Source organism: Centroberyx gerrardi, chromosome 20 (genome assembly GCF_048128805.1).
Source record: "Centroberyx gerrardi isolate f3 chromosome 20, fCenGer3.hap1.cur.20231027, whole genome shotgun sequence".
Classification (NCBI taxonomy): Eukaryota; Metazoa; Chordata; class Actinopteri; order Beryciformes; family Berycidae; genus Centroberyx; species Centroberyx gerrardi.
In genome coordinates this window covers 22,231,359-22,258,992 of record NC_136016.1, presented here as the reverse complement: position 1 = coordinate 22,258,992, position 27,634 = coordinate 22,231,359, and the positions used below count along the sequence as shown (strand labels likewise).

General features: G+C 43.4%; 1 pseudogene; it reads left to right on the top strand.

Moving 5' to 3' along the window:
• The first annotated feature begins 289 nt into the window (after positions 1-289).
• Positions 290-26,831, top strand: LOC139918174 (L-amino-acid oxidase pseudogene; annotated as a pseudogene).
• The last annotated feature ends 803 nt before the right edge of the window (positions 26,832-27,634 follow it).

Genomic DNA, 27,634 nt, shown 5'->3' with positions numbered 1-27,634 from the left:
GCGTGGGCGGGGCTTTGAGAATGGGATGTGGCTCATTAGCTGTCAATCAGATATTACTCAGCCACTGACAGGAGAATTAGGGAGTAATTATGTGTGTTAACCAGGCTGGCACACTGGAACACATTACAAATACATTATATCTGATCAGAGAGAGAAACATACAGTACACACACACACACACACACACACACAGACCGCAAAGAAGCCACTTGAGCGTGTCATTACTCCTGACGATGATGATGATGATGATGAGCTGTGACCAGACACACCGGGCCGGCCTCGCTTCAGGATGGACGAGGAGGAGGAAGAGGAGAAGGTGATGCTGTCAGCCCCTCCTGCTGAATTATGGGATTCGGAGTTTGACAGGGCAGCGTTTCACAGCCTGTCGGGTTTCAGAGGAATGCAGTCGGTGTTACGCAGCGGAGGGTAATCTGTGCCACATGTGCCTCCATGTTCCCTCTCGAACAGAGATAGGAGGCTGCAGGTCCCTCTTTTAGGTTCCTATGAATAACGTTGAAGAAAGAATCTCCTGCAGTATAAAGTCAAGAACTCAAATTAATTTATCACATGTGGCTCTAATCCTCTTCTGCATATAAGCATGAAGGGGGACTTGTACAACTTTTGCACTGGCCTCCTACCCTTACTTTGACCTTTGTGACCTCTTTGACCCCTTTCATGATGCTGATCCCGCTCCTGATCCCCACTAAAAAAGTGTTTTAAAAAAACATTCTAGCCTCCTTTGCAGGTCAAAACTACAGTATTAAGTAACAGGATCAATCCAGGCAGGACTGGGAGCAAATCCATGTTAAAAATGTTTTCATAAAAATCAAAGCATAGTAAAATAAATCAATAAATCAATAAATACAAAGGACTCATTCCTGTGTATTAACGTATGCAAAAGTATTATAAAAGCACAATAATAGGCCTACTATGTTAATACTGTTTTAATACAAGTTGCCTGATGCCCAAAATTGTATTCCAATTTCATCACATTTTATGACTATGATTAATGATTTCATTATTCATTAAATAAACTACCTATACTTGCATATTTTTTATATACTACTTTTTTAATTTTGCATTTTATGTTTACTGTGATCTACAGGAGCAAACCACCAAGTTATAAAACTGATTCCGATTCTAAATACTTACTTAGAAATATTGTGTTCTTATTTCTTATAATACTTTTCTATTGGTAAATACCTAGATTAATACGCTGGAATAAGACCATTGTAAAGCGTTACTTAATTGATAGCAAAGAGAGGGATAATAACACTTTGTTGCTGTGATGGACTGTGCAAGACTGACTTTGAAACAGGAGCTGATGAAGTCAAAATGACCCCCCCCCCCCTCCCCCCCCCCCTCCCATCCAGGTTATTAAACAGTGAGCAGGAACAAGACTGACTGACAACAAAGCATGATGAAAGGAGTCTTCCACCGCTGTTCATCAGATGTCGAGTGATGACAGCTTACTGGTCTTCTCCTGCAACACCTCCAATACACATGATCTTCATGGTGAGTATAAGGACGAGAGTGTGTGTGTGTGTGTGTGTGTGTGGTGTGTCTCTCTGTCTATCTATAAATAACACATTAATAACCCAGCTATGTTGCATCAGTCCCCTTGAAAACCAACCAGCCCTTCCTTTAAATAAACTCAAAGCAAGCTGAGAAAACTCCACTCATGTCCGCAGCCGGGCAGCTCTGCGTATTAGAGTTGACAAACGTCATTAAAATTCACCGCTCCGAATAACAGATCTTTCAGCGGCTACACACACACACCATATAACCCCACACACACACACACACACAGATACACACACACACACACACACACAACTTTCAGCAGCTCAACCGAAACAGGGATCTGCTAGCCCCGGCGGAGGCTGTCCGTCGGGACGCCGCGGCCAGACTTGGGTTTCCCTCCTGGGGCCGACGCTGGCTAGCGCGCATGCTAATGCTTGGATGGCTCTCCTGCCTCTCCTTCTCTCTTCATAAAATAATCCGCTTCATCTGGGCCTCCAACCAGGCTTTTCACCACCTATTAGCTCTCAAACCGGCGGCGCTGACCGAAGACGGGTTTTGACAAAGCGCCAAAACATGTTGTCACAACGCGCTGGTTTTCAAAACCTCCTCGCCCGGCCGGATTACTTCCTCAGAGCGAACGACTACTGATTAGCAGCCGCTTGAGAAAACCGAATGTCAGGAGTGGTTTGCGAATGATTTAGTCATTCAAATCGGTAAACAGTCAGTCAGTGGGCGAACAGAGAGCGGAGGCGGCTTCAGTTGGTCGGCGTACTTAAGCCTCTATGTGGCTGAAGACAAGTAGTCAATACAGTCGAGTAAAGCTCAACCACAATCTCTCGAAGGCCAACAACCGGAGTGCCAGCCTGTTCCAACTGAGGCGGAAATTTGGCACTTTGGGAAGGTGCAAAGTTTCAAGGCTTCAGGGTTTGAAGGTTTGAAGGTGGAGGTGAAAGCTGCTCCAGCCGCTGAGCTCTGCTTTCCCTGCAGGAGCCTTGTCAGCACTGTGCACTCAGCAAAATGATTTTGGGCATCAGTTGGTTTAAAACTAACAAATTATGTCAATTTTATTCAAATATAACATGTTATTATAATGGCACATATTTATACCTATTAAAATCCATTAAAAAGTCAGTGTATTGGCACAACTTACCCCTGCCCTGGGGCAAGTTGTGCCAAAATACAAACTTTTTCTCGACGGGTCGTACTTCTACAACTGTATTAACAACAGAAAATGTTTTAATTTCCATGGATGCCCAACAGCCTTAAGTACACACAGCAATTATTGTTTCAAATAAATACACATTTACTTTGCTGTAGTTTACCCTGCTCTCCGCCACTACAGGTGGAAATGTTATGAGAACTGGAACTGTTGCATACGGAGCCGGTCTAGACAGCAGCGTTGATTAAAATTAATTTTTGTTCCAAGAGACGGACGATTAGAAAATGCAGCTGAAGCTTATTTTATACTTTGATGAAAGTAGCGTCTCTGCACGTAAACTGATGTTATTTGACGCATATTTGGGGTTGAAAAGTGTTGGAACCTGCCCAAAAATCTGAACTTCACCTCAAGTCTATGCGGAGTCGTGCACTCTGATTGGTCGATCATAGGGCCGAGTTGCTCATCCAAGCATCCGACTCTTTGAGCTCCAGCTGCTCCAACACATCCCATTCCTCCAGCTGCGTTGCAATATTGTTTTTACCGGTGATTGTTGTCACGTCTGCTTCCTTTCTATGTTTAATTTTGGTGCAATATATATATATGTATAAAACCTTCAATGTAAGCACGGCTGCATTCTTTACATTTGCGCTTTATATTACATTTATGTTACGTTCGACTATGAAATGCTTCTGGTGCAGACTGGGCTTTAGGGTCTGAAAGCTCGATTTTTGCAGCCAGTTCCTGTTGGGGATGGAGCCAGATCACCGGAGCCAGATCACCGGAGCAGCTCAGTAAGCATGCAGATGCAGTCAAACCTGGGCCTTCTACTGTGGCTATATCTGTAATTGCTACGAGCATAAAAACATAACAGCCATTAATAATCCAATAATTCACACAATCACCCAATTGCATACCAATGACGCGGTAACTGAACAGCAATAACTGTCATTTATAGAGCAGCTACATGATGTCTGAGCGGAGCGGGGCAGCAGACAGGCGTCTCCGGGACAGATTGTAAACCCCGCTGCCTTGTAGAGGAGCGGGCCCAAAAAACAGACAGACAGCATGGAAACTGACTGACTGCTGACATACATGGCACAGGGAACATGCCTGGCTTTGTCAGACTTCCACATGTGTTTCCAATGGGGGGGATATTAGATCCCGGGCCGGTACTGAGTGTAGGCGACACGTGTGCACGGGGTTTCGTCCACGTACGCGCACGAGCGTACGCACGTGCACGCCGAAATGTAGTACGGGATGTAGAGGGGTTGTGATAGGAGTGCGGTGGCAGTGGGTCGCCCTTGTGTGAGTTTAAGTGTGTGTGTGTGTGTGTGTGCAGGGTTCAGGTTACCGCGCGGCTGCTGAATGTCTAACGAGGGAGGACGTCAGTCTTGTTTGAGAAGCGGGTGTGACAGCAATGAGATTCAGAGGAAAATGAAACCTCAGCAGAAAAGATTATTTACACAGCGGTAGCCATTTTAGAAGTCATGCTAAAGTTTACCCTGCATCCAGCCTGCAGTACTACTGCTGTCAGGTCTTTTTTAATGTTGTACAGCACAGCCAAATTGGTATACTGTAAGACAAAACTCTTGCGTCTCTCAACTAACAATTTACCATTCCTTGTAACTTCCGACGAGTGAAAAGAGCAGAAAACTTGTTTCCAAGCAAAAAGAGTTCAGCAAGCAAGCAGAAAGAACTGGGACTGCTGCAGTGGTCACATCTGTATGTTACTGGGAGAATGGGGAGGGGGAGGAGGAGGGGAGGGGAGGGGTACTTGACATTTCATAACACTCAGAGCGCTGAACACCACAAGTTAAAAACTTTTAGCAAAAGGGCTTCAAATAAGTTTTCAGCAGCCAGCACTTCTCCCAAACTTCTGTTAAGCACTGCCAGTTTAAAGGTTCTGCATGTAGCATTTTGACACATCAATATGCTAATAATTTTGATACTTTGACAAAGCCAATATGTCGAAACAAGTTGTTTTTTTTAAACAATAGAGAGAGCTTAAAGGAATAGTTCACCCAAAAATGAAAATTCAGTCATTATCTACTCACCCCCATGCCGATGGAAACTCTGGTGAAGTTTCTTAGTCCACAAAACAGTCCTGGAGCTTCACAGCAGAACAGCGTCGCAGCATTCTCCTAAACAACCGAAGTTGCTGGGGACTTTGAGCTCGTGCGCCCACTTCAGACGAGGTGCGCGCTAACGTGAACGCGGCTTTGAGCTCAGCGGCTACAGTGAAGATTTCGGCTAAAAAAAGAAAAAGGGTGTAAATGATGTCTTTTCAAGTCAGTTTGGGATCTCGGGGCTTCCGGAGACTTGGATTACGCCGGACGAGCTGTATGGAGCCATTTTATGGATTATTTTCGGTTGTTTTTTTACGTTTTAAGACAAGTCCCCAGCAACTTCGGTTGTTTAGGATAATGCTGCGACACTGTTCTGCTGTGAAGCTCCAGGACTGTTTTGTGGACTAAGAAACTTCACCGGAGTTTCCATCGGCATGGGGGTGAGTAGATAATGACTGAATTTTCATTTTTGGGTGAACTATTCCTTTAAGAGAAACAATGTTGCAGTCCGGCTTTGGAAGTTGCTGTCCTCACTGATTGAGAATCTTCTTCATGTTATTGTGACTTTTTTGACAAAGACCTAAGAATAAATGTTTTGTTGCACCGGCAAAATACTAGAAATAATTTTAATATTTTTGTATAATTACTGTAAACAAACAAGACTGTGGTTGGTCGCCTCTATCTCACACCAGTGGTATTGTTAGTGCCAGTGTTTCTCCAAACTAAGACTACATTTCCCATAACCCCCTTTGCTTCCTGTCACTCGAGGATGTTTCTACTTGCCCTCCCCTCCCTCCCTGGCATTTGTTTCGAAAGAGGCAAGAAGAAGAATAGGAACCAATAACAGCCCTTGATAACAGTAAATATGCATTTCGATGAGGTAAGCTAACGTTGAAAACTATTTGCCGGAAGAATGGAACCTCTTCCTGTTTTGTGCCGTAAAGCGATCCAGCAGATTTCCCTCCAGAGCCACCAGGTGGGGAAACAATGGAGGATGCAGAGTAGAGGCTGATACAGGCTGACAGTAATTATACTAATGTCTAAAAATGTATATGGTAATGATTTATTGATGTTAAAATGTTACACACAAGCGCTCGCTCCTTTGTCAGTGACAGGATAGACGAGGAAAACCCCCCAACTCAAGAAACACAGACACGCCCACACACACCCTGCCTCCATCCCCAGCCTCCTCTATGGAAAAAGGCTTACATTCTAACAACACACAGCTAAGTAAAAGTTTATGTTTTCAGCGGCCGACAAAATAAATGAAAGAGAGCAAACGTGGACGCAGGATCCCGGCGCTCAGAGTGGTTTTTCTCGCTGGAGGAAGCGGAGAGAGAGCGGAGAGAGGGCGGAGCGGCACCTGTGTATTTGTCCAGACCGTAACTCTCATGATGTCATCTCTAGACTGTAAACATTTATCTGTGTTTTATGACGGTAGAGCAGATCCGGGGTCATTAGCGAACACACTGAGTCCGGGAGGGAGACCACCGTCTGAGTGTGTTACAGCGTCTGCAGGTTTTTGTTGCTGCGTTAAACTTATCGAAGTACAAATGAAGTGAGTTCATCCAGGACACATTTAATGAGTTGGTCTCAGTGTCTTTAATGTGTCAGGGGGTCAGGAGGGGGGCAAAAAGTGTCAAAATGTCAAAAAATGCTGAATGTTATTGTGCGTTCACACTGCGAGCCACATGATCAACAAGTCACCACAAGTCCACTAATTTCCTCCAGAGCGATAATTATTATTATCGATTCATCTATTGATTATTTTTTCGATTAAACATTTACTCTATAAAATGTCAGAAATAATAACAAATGCCCATCACAAGTTACCAGAGTCCAAAGTGATTCTTAAAATGTCTTCCTCAGTCTGACCAGCAGACGAAAACCCAAAGTATTCATTTCATAACGATATGAAACAGAGAAAAGCAGCACATCTTAGCATCTGTGAAGCTGTAACCAGCCAATGTTTGGTATTTTTACTTGATAAATGACTAAAACGATTAGTTGATTATCAAAATGATAATCGATTAATTTTCCATCTATCAGCTAATCAATCAATCAAGTACAGTAATCATTTCAGCACTACTTACAGCCATTCAAAGCTCCTCAGTTCTCTTAACTTTTATTTGAGCGACTACAGGAATAAACGTCTAACAAACGATTTATTATTTATTTATTTATTTATACGTTTATTTTTGATTATTGCGACCTAATTAGAGCTCGCAAGCTAGCTATGTTAATTTAAATGACGTTACATTTTGACAGGCGATACCAAAACAGCAAAAATACATGATCGATCAGAACAGAGCGACACATCAACCAAGTGTATCAAATGTATACAACAATTATTGAATATTTATTGTCTGAATTTGGTTGGAAATGTCAACTACATAAACACCTGTTGTGGGTCAGATCTGGCAACATAAATACCTGTATTGATCAGTCTAATCAACATCCACAACTACCAGTCATCACCTCTTGATTTAGTTTAGGTTTTATTTTTGATTGGGAAAAACAGTTTATCTCAATTCAGGTAACGCTCTAAAACCAGAAGCAATGAGTTGCTGATTTGCTTTACATCTAAATATATCTGCAGGGTATGGTGTGTTTATGTGTGTGTGTGTGTGTGTGTGTGTGTGTGTGTGTGTGTGTGTGTGGCCCCTCCATACCTCCCACGATGAGGGTAAACCACCATGTCTTCCCCAATACCTTTCCCTTTAGCTGTGCTGGTTGGCAGGAGCTGAAGTGGACAAACTGTGGTCAGAGAGGTATTAACTGAAATGCGTGTGTGTGTGTGTGTGTGTGTGTGTGTGTGTGTGTGTCCTTACATGTGTGTAACTGCAGCATAAAGTGATTGCTGTACTCGCACTGTTTAAAGGGTGAGTGTTGATGGAGAGAGTTCGATGCAGTGGAGATACGGAGTGAAGCTGAATAGTAAAGTCAAAGTAAAGCCGATGCAGGAGGATTTCAACACTGCTGCTCTTTGAACTGCTGGCTGTATTTCTGCGTCATGCTCCGGCCGCCGAGGTAAACAAGAGCGCCACAGACTAGTTTCCTAAACTAACCCAATGCAGCGAGCGAGGCCTCGCTGCTAAATCTGCCTCAGTTCCTGTGTTTTGCCCTATTCACCTTACGGTTAAAGTGATGATGAACTGTGGTAGTGTCTTGGGTTGTGTATCTTCCTCCGAAATCAGTGATTCTGTGATCTGTTGCTCCGGTAGGTAGAGGAGACTGGAGAATTGCGTTTCTGAAAATCACTTCTAGCACATAAAGGAACGCCGACAAAGCAGATTCTGACAATATATTAAAAAAAACGAGTCATGCTGCTCAGTTGTGGTTAAGTGAATCGCACGCCTACTCTTACAAAGTGCTTGATAACACAGAATTAAACCAAATTATGGTGTTTTTTTTAAAGGATGGTAGATAACTTAAGACCTTGGTTGTCAAAATGATTGATAAAACACTTATAGACTGAATCATCTGTTAGAAATACTGAATTATGAACTTCTGGTAATAATTTCTTTCTCCAAAATGAATATATAGCGACTTGGAAATGTACTGTTCATATGCAGATGATTTGTATCTATACCATCCACAATAACTGAGGCAGCCAACTGACTGAGTGGGATGTGATGTGAAACAGTATGAATGAAATGGACTTGATGGTAGGAAATGACACGCCCTCTCTCCCTCTCTCTCCCTCTCTCTCTCTCTCTCTCTCTCCCTTCCTCTCAGTTATTTTCGAGCCGTCGGCAGACTTTGACAAACCCGGTGCCAACTCATAATGACTGGTCAGTGTTTGTGTTCATTATGAGTGATCAGGGTGGTTGCTTAGTCTGGAAAACCTCTAGACTGTAGTGAGTGACACATGCTGTTTGTACAGAGGGCAAAGTGTTAGCTTCACCTGAAAACAACCAGCGAAGAAGAAACTGCATTTCTTGTTGATCAGAAAGGAGCAAGCTTGGCTCCGTTCAAAGAAGCTCAAAGAAGAAAGGATGCATCTTATCTTATACACTGTAAGATATCTTTGAAAATGAGAAAGTGAAGCAGTGGGCAGCATTTAAAACAGCATGCATGAGTTTAACAAACTTCACATTAGTATTATCGGTATTATTATCAGTCTGTGCTCATAGAGAGGACAACAGCATGTACAGTGGTAGGTTTATATCAAAGTGTCATCACTTTTTCTTCCTGGAAAACTGAAAATCTTTAGTGGAGACTTTGTTGTGTACCAGGAGGCGTACATAAATACCAACCAATAAAACGCCTTTCTCTCCCTAACTGATAATGATACGTTCCCGAATTCGACAGGAAATACATCACCTTAAGGAAGCAACATGCTCCCAAAATGTTGTTTCATTGTGACTTCAAGGGTTAGGGCTTCAATTCCCACTAGGGCCATTTGTGATAAAAAGGATAAATACATAGCAGTCAGCATTGTACACGTCTCTGAAAGCTCATGCATCATTCCTGCATTAGTACTGCAGGCAGTTCCCTCTTGAATATTGTACACAGAAATCAAATAAGTGTACTGTAACACAGAACTCAAGTTTCTCCATCAACTAATAACCAGACTGTTCCTTGTAACTTGTGATGACTGAAAAGAGAACAAAACTTGATTTTTCTGAGTGATTCCACTTGGGGATACAGCCAAGTTGCAGCAGTAGTTCAGCAAACATGCAGCAAAAAGTGCGACTTCTGCAATCCGAAGCGCCGTGAGAAAAGTATCTACCGAACGGCGAAACATTGCGGTGTTTCACGGCTCGCACACAAGCTGTTCTGGTGAGCCGGTCGTCCGGGCGTGCGTGACCTTGTCCACACAGCGGGAGGCGATGCTGCTGTTGTTCACACTGCTGACAGTGGCTTCACAGCCGCTCGGCGGGGGGTCTGGCCCACACACACACACACACACACACACACACGGCTTTACTGCGGTCCAAGCATGGAGAAGGTAAACAGTGATGAGGCTCTCTCCTCCCCAACGCAACATGTGGCCTCAGCACAGACAGGAGGAAAAACAATGAAATGGCAGAGATGATCCATGTGAAGGTTCAGACCAGAAACCCCTTCTTTAGGTCTTGACAGGTAGACAACAGAGGGGTAAACACTGTACAAGTCCCCCTTCATGCATCTATTATTTTTATACAGCACAGCTAAATTAGTATATTGTAAACCAAAACTCTACCAATCAGCTAGTTACTAGATTCCTTGTAACTTCCAACAGCTGAGAAAACTAGATTTTTCTGAATAATTTCTCCTGAGTGTTAATGTGTAAACAGTGTTAAAGTGTAAACCAATGGGAGATCAGTTAGAGAGAGAAAAGGCAGTTTTATTTGATGGGAAAAATCGGTGATGTTTTTATTGGTTGGAGTTTTTATTTACCTCTCCTGGTACACGATGATGTCACCACTAAGGATTTTCTGTTTTCCAGGAAGTAAAAGTAATGAGATTTTGACACAAAAATACAAGAAAAAACATTTTGGGGTAATTTTTTGGCGTAAATGATCAAATCCGCCGTACGGTATGATAGTTACAATGGTCTGGTTTCTAATTGGCTGTGTCAGTGGCCGACGCTCCAATGGGAGGCCTCCGGTCGAGTCGGTGTTCCCCGATCTCCATGACGACGACCCCGGGAGGGTTCTGTGTTCCGTCTCATTGGGCCGCGTTCAGAAAGCAGAACTGAGAAACAGAGTTCAGAGAGAGAGCAAAAAGAGAGGGAGAGAGAGAGAGAGACATGGGGAAAAAGGAAGCAAGAAAAAGAGTGATAGAAGTGAGACGGACGAATGGTGAAGAGACAGTGGAGAGGTTTTGGTTTTGGAGTCATTTTCAACATCAGAGACACCGACAGGATGCCTGAAGATCAAAACATCACGTGTCGCTTAGTGGACCTTTTCATCCAAAGTGCCTCACAGAACCAAGAGTGCACATTTTGGGGATACATGACCCCAAACGAAGCCCTAACTCTGTCAGCATTAACACCAAGACAGATGGAAACGCATAACTCTATGTTGATGATATGAGAATTACTTCAGATTCATAAAATACAATGTCATTTCCAGCCATGAAATCCATTTCATTCATACCATTTCATTTCATTTCTGTCAGATATGTACAACCTTTGGCATTTCCTAATGGTTTCATATACAAAGAGTTGGTTGCCTTGGTTGCATATGAAGAGTCCATTTCCAAGTCACTATATATTCATTTTGGACAGAAAATGATTAAAGAAAAATACATTTTTGCACACATGAAGGTATTTGAGTGACAGGTGCGTGGGACAAAAAGATAGATACTGAGAAAGAAATATAGTCCCGCACACTGTTTACACTTGCATAACACTTTAATGCAACGCTTCGGTTAATAAAACCTTTGATTGCGTCGCATTAAATTCTCATGCAAGTGTGTGAGACAGAAAATGATTACCTGAAGTCAATCATTCAATATTTCTAAAAAAATAGACTCCAGTTTGTAAAAGTGTTATAATTTTGTCAACAAAGGACTTAAGTTACCTACCATCCTTTAAAAAAAACAAAAAAATGTTGTCTTATCAAGGATTAGGCGAGTAGTAGACGTGCCATTTTTCAAAAGGTAGATATCATTGTTGATATTTGGTGACATTCCCACACATTGTGGCCTATAATTAAGAGAAAGAGTTCAGCCAATGAGGTGAACGGAGCAAAAAACAGGAACTAACCTACGGCCGCGCGTCGCTCATTTATGCAGCGGGACTGTTTCTGTTCCTTTGACACCTCCGTAATTACAACTCATAAATTACACTGCTGAGGCCGGCAGGCAAGAGTTAACCTGCCGCTGGTGTGTGTGTGTGTGTGTGTGTGTGTGTGTGTGTGCGTGTGTGTGTGTGTGTGTGCGTGTGTGTGTGTGTGTGTGTGTGCGTGCACAAGTCAAAACATCCATACATAGGTGCATGCAGGCCTGTGAGCCAGACTGAGGAAGACACTTTGATTTACGGCAGCTAAGCGGAGCATCAGGACTCGTGCGTGTGTGCTAAAACAACCTCAACGGCGAGATCAAAGGATGGAGGAGGAAGGGATGGAGAGGTGAAGAGGAAGAGTGAGAGACAGGGTGAGAGTCTTATCTGACACATTACTGAGAGAGAGAGAGAGAGAGAGAGAGAGAGAGACAAGATAAGGAGAGACAGGAGGAGGAGGAGAAGTTTTCCTCAGATGCCAAAAAGATTGAATGTAGGGCTTCCCAAAGTAATTCTCATGCTTTCAAAACAAACACTGTGACAGAGATGAAGCTCTGGGCTTTGTAAGAATTTGAAAGTGTGTGTGCGTGTGTGTGTGTGTGTGTGCATGTGCATGTTTCATGTGTTCATATGTGTCAGCTTTCGTCTTAATGAGAAGAATCTGAGGAGTAAAAGAGAGAGTGGAAAGAGAGAGTCTGTTAATGTGTGGGAGCTTTTGTCTGTATAAGAAGAATTTATGAGAAAGAGAAAGTGTGTGTGTGTGTGTTTTATGAGTTCATATGTATCTGTGGTCGTGTGTGTGTGTGTGTGTGTGTGTGTGTGTGTGTGTGTGTGTGTGTGTGTGTGTGTCAGAGGTTTCGGTTCAAATGAGAGGCAATCAAGCAAAGTTTGTGTACCTAGGCAAGGCATGAAGCATCTGGGTAGTGCTGGGCTTTGCTTCCCACAACACTTCCCATATCTCTCACTCTCACACACACACACTCACACACACACACACACACACACAGCCCCCACAGATCGAAAGCTATTCCTATGATCTACGTTCAAGGGTAAAGACCCAAATCTGAGCCTGGACCTCCAGATTCCACTCTTGTCCCCTTTAATCCCGTCTCATCCCGCTGACAATCCTGCTTCCTCCCCGCCTGCTGTCCTGCCGCTGATCCACAGCTCAGACAGAAAAACATACAGCGCTTCCACAAGCCACACACACACACACACACACACACACACACACTCACACACACTCACACACACACACACACACACTCCCTCCCCTTCCCTTTTTCTCACCCGCTCCTCTCTCCTCTCTCTGACCTTCTCTTCCCTCTTCTCTCCCTCACTTGACCCCTCTCTGCTTTTTCCCTCCCTTTAACCCTTTCCCCTCCCTGTAGTTTGACCTTTGACCCCCTGTGTTGTGTCCCAAATGTTTTTTTACCTTTATTATTGTTTCTCCAAGCAAGGTTGAGTGAGAATTTACGCTCTTTTTTTGCAGCAATTTCATGCTTCAAACTCACAAAGTTACAATCGTTCACACCTGGGAGCTGGAGCAACTGACTTCCCCAATAAAGTAATGAAGAGGATGTATTGTATAGGGATGGGATGATATATCGAAATTCAATATATTGCAATACAAAAATGTGACAGTACGTATTGTGGGGCAGAAAAATTTAACGTGATATTAGCTCCATGTTATTCTGCTGTAGTAATACAAATGAGACGCTTGACCATCACAGTTTCACAAGCTCTCCATCCAAATTATATTATTGTCACTTTGTAACGACATTTTGAAATTGTTGTTTACATTCTAGCGAGCCAATGCCATCGCTAGAAAGATTTGTGGCTCAGAAATAAATATAATTCTGCACAGTCAGACTTTGTTGACACTGAACTTGAATTGAACTTTCATTTACTGCATCGTATCGTAGTTTTATCGAATCGTGAACCCCGTATCGTGTATCAAATCTCATCGCGAGATAAGCATATCGTCCCATCCCTAGTGTTGTACATTATCAGTCTATGTCTGTCTATGATCATATATGTATATCATCCAATATCGTTTGCCTGAAATTGGCTTTTCAATGATGTTCGGGACGTGTGCGGTGAGCTGGTTGTGGCTATCAAGGTGAGGCTAGTGGCCACAGAGCAGGAAGTCACCACAACAACAACAATGGAGGAAAGCAGGAAGAACAGAAAGTGGCCTACATGCAACAAACAAAGAGTTTATACTGCCACTTGTCGGGGGATGGCGGCTGGGTTTGTTTGAGAAAGACCAGCTGACTCCCTCGGAGAAACGAAGCGGTCTGTAAACACTTAGGATGGATTAGGTCCGAACATGCAGGAGGTGGAGGAGGGGAAGGGAGGATGGAGGGAGGGAGGAAACGGAGGAGGAGATGGTGGAGATACTGAGCGACAGGGGGGGATGAGGAGCGTGATAACAGAGTGAGGAAGGTGAAGGTGTTAGATGAAGAGGATACAGCTGATGTTTAGATGTTTAACACCTTTTTTTCCACAGCTCTTTGGTTCTTTGGTTGCTTGAAATTATCTGAACTATTGCAAAATATTTCTATTTCAGTGAGGTCAAAACAATTTTAGGAAAGAGGGAACATTCATGCCAAGTCAAAGATTAGAAATTTTAGTTTGTAAATGTTCCCTTATGTCAGAAGAGATGGGCATCTTGTATGAAGACTATCAATCAGCAAACAAAACAATCCTTTCTTCGTCTTATCTGAACAATCACCACAGTTACAAATCAAAAAAATGTGTGTATATGTCTTAGAGCAGTGGTTCTCAACTTGAGGGTCGGGACCCCCCCGGAGGTCGCGAGATAATTTTGAGGGGTCATGAGATGATTTATGGGAGCAGAAATAAACACATTTCTATCGTACAATTTCATGATCATGTTTATTTTTTATTTTTGCTTTGTTCTTGTGACACACTGAATAGTTTTCAGCCTCTAGGCCTTCTCTGATCTCAGATGAAACAACCTGAAAAGGGAAAATCATTCTCTGGTCGGACTGTCTTTGACGGGGGTCGCGAAGAGGCATCACTTCGTTTTAAGGGGTCACAAGCCAAAAAAGGTTGAGAACAGAAGTGACACAGAGAAAAAGGAAAGATTTCTGAAGCTACCAAACGTCAAACAGAGTGGGCTCGAAAACTTTTAAGCACATAATGACGGGTCACAACCACAAACCTAATGGGTATCACAGACTAAAATGCTTCATAATCGCGTGCCAGACATTGAATGTCAGAGATACACCTCCTGCAAACAAAGCACTCTGGGTGAACTTAACAGCAGAATCCAAAAATGGCATCTACGTGTGGTAAACGCCATTGTAAACAGGACCCAGAAGAATTACCGGGCCGGAGCTCTATATTACCTTCCACCTCGGTTTTGACCGGCTGAAACTGGACCCACACAGGCCCATTTTGTCTCCTCACACACTGGTATTTGTGATCTGTGGTTTGCAGGTCGTGTTCTGGACTGTTTTAAGTATAAACCAGAGACCCGAGTTAAAGCCTCGCCGGGTTCAAAACAGAACCGGAGAGCGGCTAAAAGAGAACAAACACACAACTCAGCTCCCCCAATTTTGATTCCCAAATCCTTTAATTGGTATAACAAGTCACAAACGAATGCTAATGCACGCCCTTTACAAGCCCGGTGTTCCTTTTACTAGCAGGTAGCTTTCCGCCCTCGTCCATCATCCGCTCCGTTTCCAAAAAGCCGATGTAAAAGCCATGCATATAAAAGTCTTGGTTTCCAGAGCGGTGCCAGAGTAAACTGGGTGGTATATGGTTTAGAGACATTTCCTTCTTCAAGAGTGAGGGTCCCGGTCCCTGTTTGTGATGGAACGGTCCGCCGCTCGCCAAACGCCGGCCGTTTCTTAGGCCTCTTTGTGGCTCTGACGAACACTTCGAAAACCGCAAGTTATCATTGGAGCGGGGGAGGCCGGCGGCGCGCGAGACGACCATCCCTGTCACCCTGCACCCCATTATGTTCTCCTCCTCCGACCCCGCACACCTTACCCAAACCCCACCTCGCTCTTTCCATCTGTCCGCCCGCTGCCAGTTTACACACCTTTCTCCTCTCCTGTCCTCCGCCCGTCTCTCTCTCTCTCTGCCAGTCTCTGCCACCTTTCGTCTTTCTTTCCTTCCTTCCCTCCCTCCCCGCCCATCCATCCCCGCTGTCGGCACTCCATCAGTCTGGTCCGGCCGAGCTGTCAGGAGGAACGGCAGCGCTGCCCGCCAGGTACGTGCTGTTTCATAAACACGGCTGATAGTTTGGGTCTGGTGTGTGGCCCTCCCAAAGACTTAAAGGTGCAATATGTAAAGTTTGTACTGCCCCCGTAGCGCTAAATGATCAGAATATATCAGCGGGGGGGGTTGATAGGGTTGTTGATCAATACTTACGACTCGATTTCTTTGCAAGATGCTGAGATTTTCAACTACGCAACGAAGGACGCCGCTACGAGCGTCCAACCGGAGTTTCAAGACATTTTAGCAACAAAGACAAAAAAAAAACCTCGTTCTGAAGCCGAAAAGCTAATTTATTTGCTTATAAGCGGTTTTATTATTCCAGTATTTAGCATGGTGATATTTTACCTCTTTACTAGATGAGACTATGGCTCTCTGTTGTGAAAATGTGACTTTGTTTGTGTCATCTACAGGCCACCGTAGAGATCGATAAAGGTGATAGATTACTTATTGCCCCTTTCAAATTTTGCTCGTTTGGACTCATTTGGCCTTAAATAATGGGTATTTATTGACTTGTAAAATCCATGCTTGTAGTCTTAACAATGCTTTAATGAATCCACACTTCACCGACTTCTCGAACATGTTTTCTTCTGTCTTGAACACTCCACTGTATCTCTTCTCCCAGATATTATCTCCAACATCTTGGGCATTTTCTCCTCTCTTCTCCTCTTCTTCACCCCCCCCCCCCTCCCCCCCCGCTCCCTCCTTCCCACCTCATGTAACTTGCCTCCATCTACTCGATACAATATTTTCACGGGAAATGGAGTGAGGTCTAAAGAAAATACTTCTAAAAATCTTCTTCGTCTATTTTCCTTCTGTCAGCCAGTCACGCTTACGTGCAAGTACAGTGCCCTGTGAAAATATTATCATATGGTTTTGCAGTTATTTTTAGTTGCCTTTTCCTGGTTTGTTTTTTTGACATGTATGGTGCACCTTGTTCCACAGAATAACTCTGATTTCTTATATGTAAATACTGAAAAAGTGACTTGAATTAAATGTTATTTTGCTCTGATGAATGTGGCCTTTTTTTAAAATGGAACACACGAGGCAGTCAGGACAATATACACTACATGACCTGGACTTAGGAGGCAATTAAGTTTTGTACCCAAATCATTTTTGCAAAATGTTTAAACACACAGAAAGCACACATTCATGCACATGGGGAACATTTGAAAAGCCACAATCAGGAATAAGTTGTAAAACCTGCGCTGAAAGCATAAAATATACAGTCATTTAGTCAGTAACAATATACAGAACTGACATTATATAAAGTTTAGCTTAGAAGAATGATGACCATCTGGTGTTTTACACCCACTTATATCCCACTGTGTTTCTTATTGTTATTAACAGGTCTAACTATTGGGTCAATATATTGTGAACTCATTAAAAGAACATTGACATGATCAATGAACTTTAATCTGAAATTCCATATTTGACTCCTAAACAAATTGCAGCAATTATTGAAATCTGAATTTCCTAATTAACGACCCAGGCTTTAATATCTGCAAGGAAACATCATGAGTCATGAGGGGATTCCTCTGAGACAGCAGGTCGGACCAAAACATCCCCTCTCACCGGCCTGCTGGCAGATGAAATATTAAAGCTAACTCATCCAGAATATTCTCTCCTGATTAGACAGAGGTTGCTTTCACAGCCGGTCCCAGGGTGCTACTGTAGAGAGAGTAAATATAACTGAGATCTGCAGAGTGCTGGCTGGGCTCCCAGCTTTTTTTTTTTACTGACAACTTTGCTCCGTTGGCAAGGAGAGCTGATGATTAATACCATTGCAACGCTCGCTTACTAATTCAGGAACACGTAAACATTCGGAAATGGTCCAAGAGCAAATACGCCGTATTTATCTAAATAAAATGATTTAGAGTTGCAGTGAGCGTTAGAGCTGGAATTAGACTTAGAGATCTGAAAGTGTTGTTTAACACAGCGATAACACCCAAGAGGGAGTTTTTTTACTGTGGGCACAATGGGTACAACTCTGATGTGGCAGCACTTAGTGATGTTGACCTCTGGTAGTACCTTGGGTTGTGTCTCTTCCTCCATGATAAAACCCCCAAAATCAGTGATTCTGTGATCTGTTGCTCCGGTACAGGAGACTGGAGAATTGTGTTTTTTTTTTCTCTCTCCATTCACTGCCATTGTCTGGAGGAACAGTCTGAAAATCACTTCTAGCACATAAAGGAGCGCTGACAAAGCAGATTCTGATAATATATAAAAAACTAGTCATGCTGCTGAATTGTTTGAAATGAATCTCTTTCTTTATGTTTATTGAACCTTTCAGTTTGAACAAGTGGAACACCAAAATCCGGTCGGAGAAAACTTATGCCGATGGAACGAAGAAAATATGTTTATCAATAAAAAAAAAAAGGTGTGAGACAGGACTTTGACAAAGCAGATTCTGCCAATATATAAAAAACTAGTCTCACTTTTTTTTGCTTATTTACAATTATTGATAGACGTACAATTTTTTTCATTCCATTGGCATAAGTTTCCTTGATTTCAGGGTTATATCATGTCCACAACCCAAGGCACTCTCTTTCTCTCACTTGACCCCTCTCCCCTTTTCTTCTCCTTTACTCAGATGCCCCCCCCCCCACACCTCCTCTTCTCCACCTCCCTCTCTCTCTCCCCTTCACCCTCTTCCCTCTCCGTTGTTTGACCCTTCACCCCCTTGTGTTATGATCCAATTTTTTTTTCACTTTTATTCATCCAGGAAAGGTTGACTGAGCATGCACGCTCTTTTTTTCAGCAACAGCCTGCTTCAAACTCACAAAGTTACACAAGTTCACAGCAGTAAAACCACAGTGTTGTGCTGTTCTGCTGCACTGGAGCAGCTGTTGGTTCAGCGCCTTGCTCAAGGGCACGCTGACAGTAGTTCTTAACAGAGGGGGAAGTGTTAATTCATTCACTTCCCCAACCAAGACTGTCCCAGTAAGTCAGGGATTTCAACCTTTGGTCTTACAGTGCATGCAGACTAAATACAATTTCATTTCATTCTGATTGGCCATGTGGTGTTGAGATAATAAGCTAAAATGAATAAAAGTGGCTTGAATGTGAACAGGCAGATCTCAGGTCCCATTTCAGGTCCAGTCATGAAAATGTGAAACAAGTTGGTAATGTGGCATGGAAGAAATTGTTAACTTTTGGTGAAAATCTGACATGTGGAACTGGCATTTATTGACAATTGCATAGCGTGGGTGGAGGTATGTGCTCTACTGAGTGTGTGTGTGTGTGTGTGTGTAAGACACTGCAAAAGATAGCAAGCTGTCAAGTAATTTTATCTTGTTTCCAGACCTATCAAGCTTATTTTGTTATATTTTTAGTCAAATTATCTCACTGCACTGGCAGATAATCTGCTGGTTTCAATAAATTTCACTTGATTCATGCCAATATGACTTCTTTCAAGAAATCATCATAAAGCAATGAAGAAAATCTTGAAACACAAAACTTTCTCCGAGACAGTTGAACTTTTACAAAGTAAATGTCCTGAGACAAGTTACATCATCCTGAAAGAAAGCCAAATTTGTTGAAACCAGTAAAAATGATCTGCCAGTGCAGTAAGATGATTTCCCCCCCCAAAAAAACCCCTAAAATAAGCTTGATGAGTCTGGACACAAGATGAAATAACTCAAGCTGGTCAGTTTCTGCAGTGCACATGCGGGCTCACTCGTGCAGCAGAGGGACTTTGGGGATTGCCACGCTTCGGTATCTTACCTCGGGCCCGGCAGCCTGTTGGCAGCTTGAATCCATCAGCTGCGTACCTGAGACTGTCTGCACTGTCTGAGCTCTGCTGGGAGCCCGGGGGAGCGGCGGCCACAGCGGTGGTCCGCTATATGGGCTCATTCAGCGAGCTGCGGACCCGTTAAAGAGAGTGGCGGGGGCCGCTGCGGACAAACCCTAGTCACATATGAAACCCGAGGCACGCCGCGGATTATGCGCAACCCTGACGGCGTTGCCAAATGAAAATGTAGATTTTGGCCCGGGCCTTCGAATGATTTTATTATTACGTTTTTTTTTTAATCCCCTCTGCTGCGCTCTGCTGTTTAAGTCCCCCGATGCACACGGTGCTCGGATGTTATAAAAAGGCTTTGTGTATTCAATAATTGCTTAATAGTTATATAAAATGTCATTAACTGCTCTTGCTGGTTAGGTTACATCCACACTGGCTACCAGAGGGACCGAGGCCTCTCACCCGACATCCTTCACTCTCCTTCCCTCTCTCTCTCCATTTCCCTTGTCATTTTCTCGCAGAGATCTCCTCATGTTTCCCCCTTTCCCCTCTTGCCTCTGTTACTCTTCAAATCCCTTCTCTCCAGCCTCTTTTAACTTCTCCTTTTTTCTCCCTCCATCCATCCATCCATCACTCTCTCCCTTCTTCCATCCATCACCGTCCACCCTGTTAGCGATACGCCTCTTGACATCTGTTTGGTGAAGCAGCTCCTTGGCAGCCCGGGCGCCTGTCAATCTGCGGCACGCGGGTCAGTCAAAGTGCTCAGGTAGTGTACCGACCCCCCCCCCCCCGTCAGCCCGCCTCATGTCCCATCACCCATCACTTCCAGACGCTCAGGGGGAAGAAGAAGGCCGCAGCTTCCTGTATGAGGTCATCACCGCGCTGCCGCGTCCCAGCCGCGGGCGATTTATGCCTTCCGCTGTTCACTAGCTCCGCGCGCCATTCTTTTTTCAGCTCCATTAAAAATAATTGGCATATCGCTCCAGAATAAATGTTGAGGGGAAACCGAGGCTGGTCAGACCGGCTTACTCCAACATATAAAGAGGATGGAGAGTATCGGTGAATAGTGTAAAAGTTCACAATGTGTTTATTTTGTTTCCTCCGTCACTTATCCAAAATGGTGGTCAATATTTGCTCCGGTGATGATCGCTTCCAGCGGCTAATTTTCTGAAAAGGATATCTCTCTGCTCATGGTAGCCAACGCTGCCAGCTCATAGCAGAGACCACACTGAAAACATTATTCACCTCTTCTGCCAGCCACCACTGTGTACTTTCCCTATTAATCCACCATACTAATGACATTAATGATAAATAATTCTAATCTAATTAGCCGTTCTATCCGATCTGTCTCACGTCCCATTTCCCGCTTAGGTTTTGTTAATCTGTGGTATTGGGAAATTGTCATTTGATTCTCTCTGAAAACATTTCAGCTCATTTTGTAATCCATGGAGCCGTGTGCGGCTAAGGAATTAAGTCTAAAGACAGATGTAATGATATGACAATAGGGTTCGACTGATATGGGTTTTTGAAGGCTGACACTGATACTTTTGTACTGAAGCTGCCAATAGCTGATATTTTGTTCTGATATTCAGGGGTGAATTCACAAAAGGATTGCGCGGCTTTTGCTGACGCTAAACCTGTGCAAATAAGACAAAAAGAAACCGTGTAATTCACAAAGCACTCCGTAAAGGGTGAAATGCACCGCTAACTGCTCTGCCACGCAAATAGCGTCTCGGTGCTCCTGTGCTATTTGCACGTATTTAAATTAGGTAATATGCATACATTTGGCGCAAAATTGGCCCCTTTCTATGCAAATGAGCCTCATTGCAAAAACAGTCCAATTCACAACGATCGGCGCTAATTGCCACACGCAGTTAGAGTGAAATTATTAGCGTCTTCAGAGAGTTGGTGGTAACTGAAGTGCATTTATGCCAGGCGTGCTCATGAGCGGATATTTCGAAGGAGAATATCACTTGTTGATTTAACTGAGAATTGAATTGAATTGACCTTGCAAATGTCTCTGCAACAATTCCACCTTTGTGTGACCTAAAAAATAAAATTGTCTGTAAATACAGTCTGTAAATAATATTTTGACATATTATTATTATTACTATAGAACTTTAACACAGATTGCTTCACAAACAAAAGCAAATAAATCAGTACAACCAAACAATCAATACAACTCAATTTCTCACTCTGAAAATATTTTCACTTATCTCACTAGTCAGCACAGTGGGCTTTATTTTGGCCTAAAGATTCAGCACCATGGACAGCTCCGCTCAAACTCATTTATTACCTCCGCCATGGAGGTTATGTTTTCGGTGCCGTTTGTTTGTGTTTGTTTGTCTGTCTGTCTGCAGGATTACGGAAAAACTACTGGCCCGATTTTCATGAAACTCTGTGGAAGGGTGTAGCATGGGCCAAGGAAGAACCCATTAAATTTTGGAGCGGATCCGTATATTGGTTGCGCTTGCACATTTGCATATCATAGAAGACTGGATTGGCCTTGGCGGAGGTCTGCGCTCTCCGAGTGCCCTTCTAGTTTATTTTGGGATGCACTGAGATGCAATGACAAACAAAGGATGCAGTGACAGGATGCAATTGTGTCATGAAAAATAAATGGATAAAGCTCCCCTACATTCTCCTTTGTTCTCCGCTTCAAATCATGCCATCTTCTTTTGCAGTCTGAAGTAGAGCCCGACCGATATGGGATTTTTGAGACCGATACCGATTTTAGAGGGGAAAAATTCACAGATTACCGATATGGCGGCCGATATAGTGAATTTTTGAGCTGGAATGAAAATAGACCTTTTCTATGTGGACTGTGCACCGATTTTGCACCGATAGGACTATGTAAAGGTACTCAGAAGGCTGCTTTCTTAAACAAATAACTTTATTAAAGAATATTTAACATTATTATACATTGTCAACCAATTCTAGAAATGAACACTGAGAAAATAAAGAATATTTCCTACTTTGTTGTGCTGTAGCCTACAGACAAAGTTAATACAGTTAAGTCCAGTTATGAACGACATGGATCAAAGATTTGTGGCTGTGTTTTAGTTGTTAAAAATACATTCATCCTCATAATTATTTCGTATCCATATTTCACATACAGTGCCTGTTAGCAGGAGGAGAACTTGCATTTCTTCTGTGATGTGATGTGATATACGATCGGGAGTCTGCACGGGGTGTTTTATTTTGAAAATTGACCGGATGCTCTATGCCGTTCCTGTGTCTGACTTCCTGCCCAGCTCGATCTGCTCTGTGCAGCTTGACGCGGCTCAACGGTGGAAAACCGTTATTTTAACTTTTGTAAACGCAACGACTGGAATTGTTCGGTACCGCCATGTCACTCATGCTTATCACATAGCCAGTTATAGTTTGTCAGTACAGTCAGTAACATAGCAGATTGAAAGGCAACGTTAACAGTTAAGCATCAGAGCAACTTTCTGCAGCTCTGCAAACGACGGTGCGGTGGTGGAAACTGTTAGTTGGTGAGACGCAATGCTGGAAAGTAAATAAACAACGTCCCCATCTTTTACTCTCCGTGACAACGAGCTTATCATACTCGTTTGTTACATTAGCTAACTAGCTAACCACGTAGCTACTTTCATACCTTGTCAGCTGAGTGAGCATGTATTCACACCAAACTGTTTTGTTCAGGACTCGCAGTTTGGTACGCCCTCCGTTGTCAGGGACAGGGGTAACGTTACATTAGAGTTATATTGAAAAGGGAAAATGATGGGGTCATTGTTTATTAACTTTCCAGTATGTATTTCACAAACTAGTTAGCAACTTACCGTGAAGACGCCGCTTGACTCCGAGTCCGCACCACCTGCTGAGAGTGGAAACACTGGAGTCGGAGCGCACTCTGCTGGACAAACTACGTGATGACACCATTTCTAAATCACCCAAGCATCATAAGTTCTGTAAAAAAAGTTTTAATATCGGCGCATATCGGAAAACATATACGCCGATACAGATATATCTGTGATAGGCCCGTATCAATCGGTCGGGCTCTAGTCTGAAGGTGTACGTTTGGAAACACCAACAGCGATGACAGACTGGGATATTAAATCCCAAATATGGTTTCTCGCAGTCCCGGTTAAATTTCTTGCCTGAAGTTTTTTGAGGAATGCCTCTGCACCTCGTCCGTCAGGACTTGCAGCTCGCGGTCTAAAAATTTCATTTTTCTCTTTCTCTCTGCCATTGTCCTGCCTACTGTGTTCTTGGCGCAAAGGCAACATTTATACTTTGCCACATTGATAATTGCAATCAGACGCAAAACAGGGGCAAATTGCACTCAGTTGCAACAGGTTATGGGCGTGTTTGCGCGGGCATATCATAAGCGCAATATCTTTTGTGAATCGGTCCTTGAGACGGAGCAAATAGCGGTTGCAAATGATACGCAATTCATGGTGCTATTAGCGGCCGCAGTCCATTCTTTTTTAATTCGCCCCTCAGTATCTTTAAATTTTTCCATGTTCCTGCCAAATAAATTACAAGTATTCAGTGTTTTCCCCCCCGAGTTTTCTTCTTGTCAGGGTGGAAAAGCTTCTGAAACAGAATTTAGACCATCATGGGACACTAAAACTCTCCACTGAAACCCACACTAATGAAATTTTTTTTAGGGTTAGCAGCTCTTTAAGGCAGATATCTGTACTTGCATGAATATGTATTTTTGCGTGTGATAGATTTCATGAGATGTGGAAAATCCTCCAAAGTGACATTTTGGCGGATCTCACTTCTATAAGGGGCTATTATATGTTAGGGCTTAGGTTTTGTGTGTGTGCGTGTGTGTGTGTGTGTGTGTGTGTGTGTGTGTGTGTGTGTGTGTGTGTGATTGAATGCCACATGCTGTTCCACATTGGGTGTCCCATCCTCACAGCAGGATAATCTGCTGGCTCTAATTCCCATCCATAAATCACTGGACTAATTTGTTTTCACAATGTTGCGCTGACAGAGAGAGGTTGTTGTTACAGCACAGGCGCTCGGGGTGCACATGCAGAGTGTGTGTAGGTGCATGTGCTATGTGTGTGTGTGTGTGTGTGTATGTGTGTGTGTGTGCCCTCCTGCCAAGCAACCCTGGCAGGAGTGCAGCCATGCTGTCAGTAACCGTGACGTTGGCATTATCAGATAAAAAGGCCTTGGCTCCAGCGACACAGGTCAAACAAGAGCAAACAGAGTGACAGAGTATAAAGTTATGGGTGTTGAAGCTTTAAATGAGCCCTCCTTCTCGTTGTTGTAAAACAGTCAAACACTCCCAACAAGTGTCACTTGATAAATTCTTGTTAACTTTGTCAGAGACTTGTACAATGGTAGCTATTACAGAAGTCCCTTTCATGCATTTATCCTGAATCAATCCTGCTATAGTAATGCAGACAGCTTTTTCTTGGAATATTATACAGTAGAACCAAATTAGTAAAACCGAACTCTACTGACTCCCAACCAGCTGAGGAATGGTCTGGTCACCAGTAATTACCAGGCCATTCCTTGTAACTTCCACCAGTTAAAAGTAGTTTAAGATTTGTTTGATTTCCCTGTTGTATCTTCCAACTTTTGCTGCTGCAACATCCCAATTCCCCTGCAGGGATCAATGAAGTTACAGTTTACCTGATCTTAGAGGAATAATATTTTTCCAAACTATTCCTCTTGGGTGTAGAGCACAAGTGCAGCAGAAGTTCAGTGAACTTCTTCTGGTCACACACACAAATCTACTCTAAAGTGCTAAGGATAATATGATAAACGAAGGTTAATTGATATTATTCAGTTATGTTTTTCACATTGTATGGTCACAGATGGTTAATACAGACGCAGTCCAGAATCTCCTGTTGGCATGCTGTGCAGGTTTTGTTTGTAATCAGATTGTTTATTTGCTCTGATAATAGAAAAAAGGAAGCAGTAAATATTGAACTGGTCCTGACTAAAAGAGGTAAGAGCTGGATAAATGTCTGAAACAGCACAATGAAGGAAATTATTCTGACTTTGTAAACCTGGGCCAAGAAATAAAACAACTCAATTTCAGCTGCTTCTCAGCGCTATGTGTTTTTTGACTCCACCTTTTACAGTGGCCTCCTTTTTCCTCTCCACCTCCTTCTCTTAAAGCTGCACTAGGCAAGATTTGTATGTAAAAATACACCCGTCTTATCAGCATAAATCACAAAGCAGGGCTGCAACAGAGAAGACCATCTCATCCCCACTTATTGAGACACTGTAGATTCACTCAGTTGCCCAAATAAAATTCTGGGGTTAGGTATAGTCACTGGCAAGAAAAAAAGTGATGAATCAAGCAAAATCCAAGAGAATGAGCGATTTGTCTAGAGAAAGATGGACTCACCACCTCCACCCCCACCAAAGAAGAAGACATTTAGCTCACAGTTTACTGAGGTCACGCAGTTACCTCTCACTGCCATTTGAGGCCGCCAACGTGCAAAGTTGCTTTGTGTAGCTTCAAAGGGATGGTGAACTTTGATAAGACCTTGGGTTTATTTAGCTTCCTGGACATAATATAACCCCAAAATCGATTCTCTGTTATCTGTTTATTTAGTTAAATATCAGAAAAGAGCTGCAACAGCATTAGTTTATCCTTGATTTCTTGTTTTTCTTTCCAGGTACTATGAAATCACGGGGGGCTTCGACCACCTCCCGCGGGCCTTTTACAATTCTCTGAAAGCCCCGGTCCTTCTCAACTCAAGGGTTAAAGTCATCAGCCAAAGCGATGACCAGGTGACTGTTTCATACCAGGGCTGGCGAAACTCCGCCACCCTGACCAACCTGTACGCGGACTACGTCCTGGTGACATCTACAGCCAAAGCCACCCTCCTCATCGACTTCCAACCCCCCCTCTCCAACTTCAAGCTGGAGGCTTTGCGCTCTGTCCACTACGGCAGCGCCACCAAGGTCATCCTCAGCTTCCGAGAGCGTTTCTGGGAGAAGGAAGGGATCATGGGGGGGAGGAGCATCACAGACCGGCCTGCGAGGTTCATCTACTACCCAAGTCACAAATTCAATAACACAGAAAGAGGGGCCCTGCTGGCTTCCTACACCTCCGAGGACGACTCTTCATTTTTCCAAGCGGTGGACGACGAGGAGCTGATGGCGCTGGTTCTGGAGGACCTGGCGAAGATCCACGGCCCGGAGGTGAAGGCTCTCTGCACAGGGGGAGTGGTGAAGAAGTGGACGGCTGATCCGTACGCCCTTGCACCATACACTGTCTTCACACCTTATCAGCAGCTGGACTATAATCAGGAGCTGTTTGAACATGAGGGGAGGGTGCACTTTGCCGGGGAGCACACGGCCACTCCACACGCCTGGATTGAGACTGCCATGAAATCTGCCATCAGAGCGGCCAAAAATATCAATAATATGGATTAAAGGTCCCATATTGTGGAAAACGGGATTTCCCTTGCCTTTTTGGTTATAAAGGAGTTGGATGGTCTATCTAAACATGGTGAAAGTATCAAAACGCACGGTCGCCAACTAAATCCACACAATCCATATTAGAAAAGCGAGCCTCTAAACGAGCCGTTTGGACTTCCGTAACTTTGTGGCGTCACAAAGGTTCGCTCATTATCATTTCTGTAAGAAATAATAGACTAACAAAGTGTTTTTTTCAAAGCGGTCGAGCGGTCGTCATTGTTTATTACCGGAGAGTTTTCCCTACCTGTAGCCGCCGGGCCGCGGCGTCTCACGTTTCACTCTCGAAACGGTTAGCCAATCGGAACAGAGGGGTCGTTAATATTAATGAGCCTTAAAGACACGGCGACAGAAACAGCCTGTTCTTGGTAAGGCTCAGAGAGATGCTGGAAAATGAACGTGGAGAAATGGATTGAGAGTGTTTTTGGTTCATGACACCACACACACAGCTTTGAATGGACCTCAGGACACAAAATAAATCACTGGAAAGTGGAGAATATGGGACCTTTAAAAGTGAGTTTAATTTATCAGTGATGAAAAAACCCATACACAGCACAATAAAAATCAGATATCTGTAACACTTTTGAGTTTTTGTGTTAGAGATGATATAATGATAATAATTTGTGAAAGATCAGATTGTTTATTTGCTCTGATAATAGAAAAAAGGAAGCAGTAAATATTGAACTGGTCCTGACTAAAAGAGGTAAGAGCTGGATAAATGTCTGAAACAGCACAATGAAGGAAATGATTCTGACTTTGTA